The sequence below is a fragment of the Peromyscus maniculatus genome, chromosome 1, assembly GCF_049852395.1.
Source record: "Peromyscus maniculatus bairdii isolate BWxNUB_F1_BW_parent chromosome 1, HU_Pman_BW_mat_3.1, whole genome shotgun sequence".
Lineage (NCBI taxonomy): Eukaryota > Metazoa > Chordata > Mammalia > Rodentia > Cricetidae > Peromyscus > Peromyscus maniculatus.
This window is the reverse complement of record NC_134852.1, coordinates 13,212,516-13,218,668: the sequence shown is the minus strand read 5'-3', so window position 1 is coordinate 13,218,668 and position 6,153 is coordinate 13,212,516. Positions and strand designations below refer to the sequence as shown.

The following is a 6,153-nucleotide window of genomic DNA, read 5'->3' as shown; positions in this document are numbered from 1 at the left end:
GGTTTATTTGGCTTACAGGTCCTCCATCATGGGAAACTGAGGCAGGAACTTAGAGACCGTGGGGGAATGATGCTTACTGGCTTGCTCCCTGTGACTTGCTCAGATTGCTTTTTTTCATACAACCCAGAGCCACTTCCCCAAGGATGGCACCACCTTGAGTGGGCCAGGCCCTCATACAGACCAAACTGATAGAGGCATTTTCTCCATCAGATTTCCTGACCCCAGATGACTAACTTGCATCCAGATGACAAAAAAGGCACAGATAGATTTGTTTTTAAGTTTAGTAGCTAACACTCAGAGTCCTTAAAATGTTTACAGTCTTATAACCAGACAGCCGGGCATTGGTGGTACACACCTTTAATCCCGGCACTCAGGAGGCAGAGGCAGGCAAATCTCTGAGTTCGAGGCCAGCCTGTCTACAGAGCTAGGTCCAGCATAGCCAGGACTACACTAAGAAACCCTATCTGGGATGGGGGTGTGCAGAGTGGCATGGGGGTAGGTGGGTGGGGGCACTGATCAACAGCGTGCTGACCAGGGGAAGAGACCAGGATCCAGCCTCGACATCTTCTCCTGATAGACTCTGTCAAAGGCTTCACTTTGAGCCACAGTGAAGAGATTCTTCCAGTCACCACAGATGCCTGTCGGTCAAACACAGAAGGAAAAGCACCAGGAAAATGAGTCCAAATTCCACTTGCACAGCCAAGCCTGTCACACTCCCACCTCAACTATCCAGTTAGTATTTTCTCTCAAGACCAAAATGAGTCATCCTACAGTTTTCTGCTTCAGACCAACTGCCAACTGTCAAAACTACGTTAACACAAAAGGGACAGGGCTTGCGATGATTTGAGGTTGGTGCCTGTGAGCGTCCGAAATGTCAGGTGGAAAAATCCTAGTCTTGAAACTTTGAAGGAAAAACTGAGGGAGTTTTCATACCTGCACCTCAGTCCTGCCCTCCATGTGGAAAAAAATAACAACTATGTGACAGAGATACAGGGTACAAAATGGACACTGAAAGTTTGTGTCCTTCAACTTTTTTTACAACAAAGTTTGTATTATAGTCAAGGGAATATGGTTAAGTTACACAATGCTGTGACCAGAAAAATCTCCACTAGGGAAATGGATGTGTTCTACATCACTTTTCTCCATGCGGGAGATTTTTGTAATCCGTTTCCACTGAAATACATAAATAGTCCAGTGTCACAAACATCTCCCAATACTACTACTTTTTTAGTCATATATGAATCATCAAGCCCCACCACCCTGGATCCCTGAAGGTCAGCAACATATTCTCTGCCTCTACAATTATTTTCTATTTTATGAATGTTACATAAATATATTGTGTGTAGATTTGTTGTTGACTCTTGTCGCTCAGCATAAGGCCACTGGAATCCATCCAAGTTGCTGCATGTGTCAGTAAACTCTGTTACTGATGAATGGCATTGTATCTGTCATGTAGACACGTGGATGTTTGCATGGGTTATCTGTTGTAAACCCTCTGAATTGGAAAGTGCTGTTCCTGTGACTACACCTCTGGTTTCTTACAGACGTGGACAATGTCACTGAGACTGACTGGTCTAAGTGTATAGACAGGACTTGTCCATCCCACAGGCAGAGCCAGGAGGGCACAGGCACCTCTCACTCCTTCTCTGCTTAACCATGGTTCTAAGGATTCTCAGTAATGGATCTGTGGGCAGTGACTCTTCTAAAGAATATGATGGAATATGACACTAGCTTCCAAGCATGTCTGTTTCCATGCCTCATGCTTCATGCAAACATCAAACACCTACCCATTTTTACAACACAACCTTGACACTCTATCTTGTCTCACCCTTTCTCAGCAATGGTATATTGGAGACGGTGCCATCTTTGGGATTTCTTAGCATTAGGCTGTTGGACATGCTATTCTCTTTCATGACTGAAAAGGACAAGTTTCGGACAGCAGAATCAAGCTGCTCTGGAGTCAGATGTTTGCCCAGAAATTGACACACATTTTGCATGCTGCCTCTGAGGTCCTGTGGGTGGAAAAGGAGTTATCAGGAGAGAGTGGATACAAGCAATGATGATGACATAGCCCTTGAGTTCTCAAGAAGATGAATACTTCCTTATTATGTGACCTAAACTTTTCTTTCCAACATCCTACATAATATACATATTCATATATAATATATACTGATATACATAACTATGTTATATATATTTATAAGTTCATTTCCAATTTGTGTCCCCTTGATTTCCTTGACCATCCTTGCATCCCTGGGATGAAGCCTACTTGATCATGGTGAATAATTGTTTTGATGTGTTCTTGGATTCTGTTTGCCAGTATTTTATTGAGTATTTTTGCAGCAATGTTCATGAGGGAGATTGGTCTGTAGTTCTCTTTCTTTATTGCATCTTTGTTTGGCTTGGGAATCAGGGTAATTGTAGCCTCATAAAAAATTGGTAATGTTTCTTCTGTTTCTATGGTGTGGAACAAATTGAAGAGTATTGATATTAGCTCTTCTTTGAAGATCTGGTAGAATTCTGTGCTGAAACCATCTGGTCCTGGGCTTTTTTGGTTGAGAGACTTCTAATGACTGTTTCTATTTTGTTAGGGGTTATTGGTCTATTTAAATAGTTTATCTGGTCTTGATTTAACTTAGGTATGTGGTACCTATGCAGAAAATTGTCCATTTCTTTTAGATTTTCCAGTTTTGTGGAGTACAGGTTTTTAAAGTATGACCTCATGATTCTCTGGATTTCCTCAATGTTAGTTATCTAACTTTTCATTTCTGATTTTGCTAATTTCGATGCTCTCTCTCTGCCTTTTGGTTATAATATATTTTATATTATGTTTATAAGTTGTATATGATGTATATACTATATAATATGTTATGCAGTATAATATGAATACATAAATTTATAATAAATGCATGATGTGTGTAAATTTATAATGTAATATATATATATATATATATATATATATATATATATATATATATATATATATATATATATAAAATGCATGTGCATACAGTGAGCACTGAGGCCAGAAAAGGACAATGGATCACTCTGAGTTGGAATTAGAGGTGGCTGGGAGCCACCATGTGGGAGCTGGGGATCGAATCCAGGTCCTCTGTAAAGGTAACATGTATTCTTAGCCACCACTCAGCCCCAACTTCACCAGTTTTCAACTCTGTCTTACATTGTGAAGGGATAAAGGAGTCATGAAAAGAAAACCCATTCCTTCGTCAAGTCTGCCTGCCAGCCACCAGCTCAGAAAAAAAGCGTGTGTGTGTGTGTGTGTGTGTGTGTTTGCATCTGTGTCTGTCTGTGTGTATCTGTGTATGTGTGTATATGTCTGTGTGTGTATGTATGTGTCTGTGTGTGTCTGTGTATGCATGTGTCTGTGTATATGTGTGTCTGCATTTGTGTCTGTGTCTGTGTGTGTTCCTGTGTGTGTGTGTATATGTGTGTGTCTGTGTGTGTGTCTGTGCACATGTGTGCATGTGTGTGTCTGTATCTGTGTGTGTGCCTGTGTATGTCTGTGCATGTGTGTGTCTGTGCATGTGTGTGTATGTATGTGTGTTGCATGTGTATGTCTGTGTCCATTATTCTCTGTGTGTGTGTGTGTCTGCATCTATGTCTGTATCTGTGTGTGTGCCTGTGTATGTCTGTGCATGTGTGTGTGTACATGTGTGTGTATGTATGTGTGTTGCATGTGTATGTCTGTGTCCATTACTCTGTGTGTGTGTGTCTGTGCATGTGTGTATGTGTGTGTATGTGTATGTCTGTGTGTGTGTCTGTGCATATGTGTGTGTCTCTGTGTGTGTGTGTGTCTGTGTGTGTGTCTGTGTGTGTGTGTTTGTAGATGTTCATGGAGGCCAGAAGAGAGTATCAGATTCCCCTGGAGCTATTGTTACAGGCAGTTATGAGCTAACTGGCATGGGTTTGGGCCCCAAACTCAGGTCCTCTGGAAGAGCAGCAAATGCTCTGAACAGCTAAGCCAACCTCAACCCCTGACTTTTCCTTATGAAAAACAAATCAATTTTAAGTGTATAAAATATAGGATTTCATTATGTCACTTTTTATAAATGTGTATCATTGTACTGAACTCATGTTCACCTCATCACCCATCATGCTTTGCTGTCTACCTTACCCCTCCTACTTACCCTTTCCCTCGCCTGAACAGTCCATCTCCTGCTTCTCCCTGTGTGCCCCCCACACAGCTAATCTAGATTTCATATAAAATACATGAAATATTTTTTTCTGCTCCTCCCCATTACACTCATCATTACCCTTGGTTACCAACTTTTCATTGGCAAATTTTGTTGGGAAAAAACAAGACTCATGAATCCAACTGGACGTAAATTGGATTGAAAAGTGGAGGCCCAAAATGAACAGGCACTTTCTACAAAAATACTGTATACCACAGAAAGAATTGGGAATTTCAGTGGTCACTGGATTAAATCAGCCAATAGAAGGGCATTTGAAAGAGAGAAGGAGTTGTATGAAAAAACACTTCTTTTGTAGTATTGGAATTGCTGTATATAATACATAGTTTACTATGGTGAGATTCCTGTTGGCCAGTTCTTAGTTCTGACTTAGGACTCGAGCCTGGAACATTCCCTGAAAGTCTATATGAAAGGTCCTTGCCTAAGTTTTATGTTCGATACTCCATCTGATTGTCCCTGGGCCCCAATATGAAGCTATTGAGGTGCCTGCATCAAATGTGTTGATGTGGTCAGGTTGCCGGGGTGGGAGCCACTGTGACAACTTTCGTGTACTAATGTTGTTGAGCATGAACCCAGAGCATTGCCAGGCTAGCGTTCTGAACAAAAGCCATCAGATTCTTACTCTGAAACTGAAGGAACGTTTAGACGAAGCACGTGTCTTTAATAAGACGTGGCTAAGACTTATCAAGTACACATGTAGCACGACATTCACTATTCTAGATAGTTGTCACTTTTATTGTGTAGCTGAATACTGCTGTTTTTGCAGTTTCAGGACAACAGTGAGTCACAGGATGAGTTAGAACGTGCTGAGGTTATGCAGGCAATGAAAGGCTGGGTTTTACACACCTTCCCTGTTTGCGTTTGATTTTTCTGTTACCATGATAAAATACTGACCAATAACAACCTGGGGAAGGAGGGGCTTATCCAGCTTCTGGGTTTTGAGCATCATGGAGGGAAGCCAGGCAGGAACTTGAGGCAGGAACTGAAGCAGAGCCCACAGAGGATTGCTGCTCACTGACTTGCTCCCTCTGGCTTACTCAGCTACCTTTCTTATACATTCCAAGCCCACTTGCCTGTGGATATAGCACCCAGAGTGGCGAGGCTCCCCTACATTAATCATTAATTGAGAAAATCCCCCCACAGACATCTAGTAGAGGCATTTTCTCCATGGATAGCTCCTCTCACGGGTGTGTCAAGTTGACAACGATGCTAACTATGACAGTCTCCCACTCACTCACTCGATTGTTTACCCCTAGAGAAATACAAAGGAAAGGAACAAAGGCAGATATGGGCAATGTAGGAAACACAGTAAAAGAGAATTACCCTCTGTAGCTCCTCATAGGACATTAGTAGAAAGTTCTCTGTGTCTCTCCTGGTTAACCATCCAAGTGTGTGATCAAACCAGGATCCAAAAACCACTACAGAGATAGGGGAGGAAAAGGAAATTATTAGTGAACGTTGCACCTCATGAATATTTGTTCTTATTCCTGATTGGAGGATGGCATTTACTTTGAGGAAGGTAAAGAATGTCAAGTTTCTACCTCTAGAGGTCTATAACACAATTATGACATTGTCCAAGAAAGCTCACATGTGTTTTTTTAGAGAAAAAAATTATACATACTTACTACCTACATATTTAAAAGGATTTTTAAACCTTATTTCATGTGTATGGATGTTTGCTGATATGTGTTTATGTGCACCACATAGGTGCAGTGTTTGCAGAGACCAGAAGAGGATATAATACCTCTTAGAACTGGAATTACAGATGATTTTAAGCCATCATATGGGTGCTGAGAACTGAACCTGGGTCCTCTGACAAAGCAAAAAGAGTTAACCACTGAACAACATCTCCAGCCCTGTCTCTTTGAACCTCTAACTAGAAAAGTGTATAAAAAAGAGCAGGATAAAATCCAAATACATGTAAGAAGTATTTTATGAAGCA

General features: G+C 41.3%; 1 long non-coding RNA gene across 1 annotated transcript; it reads right to left on the bottom strand.

The window, feature by feature from the left end:
* Window positions 1-497: 497 nt before the first annotated feature.
* Window positions 498-5,653, bottom strand: LOC143272942 (uncharacterized). The gene is made up of 3 exons (XR_013050627.1): window positions 5,535-5,653; window positions 1,829-2,012; window positions 498-638 (listed from the first exon to the last, which is right to left on the bottom strand). It is a non-coding gene; the product is annotated as an uncharacterized LOC143272942 (long non-coding RNA).
* Window positions 5,654-6,153: the final 500 nt, after the last annotated feature.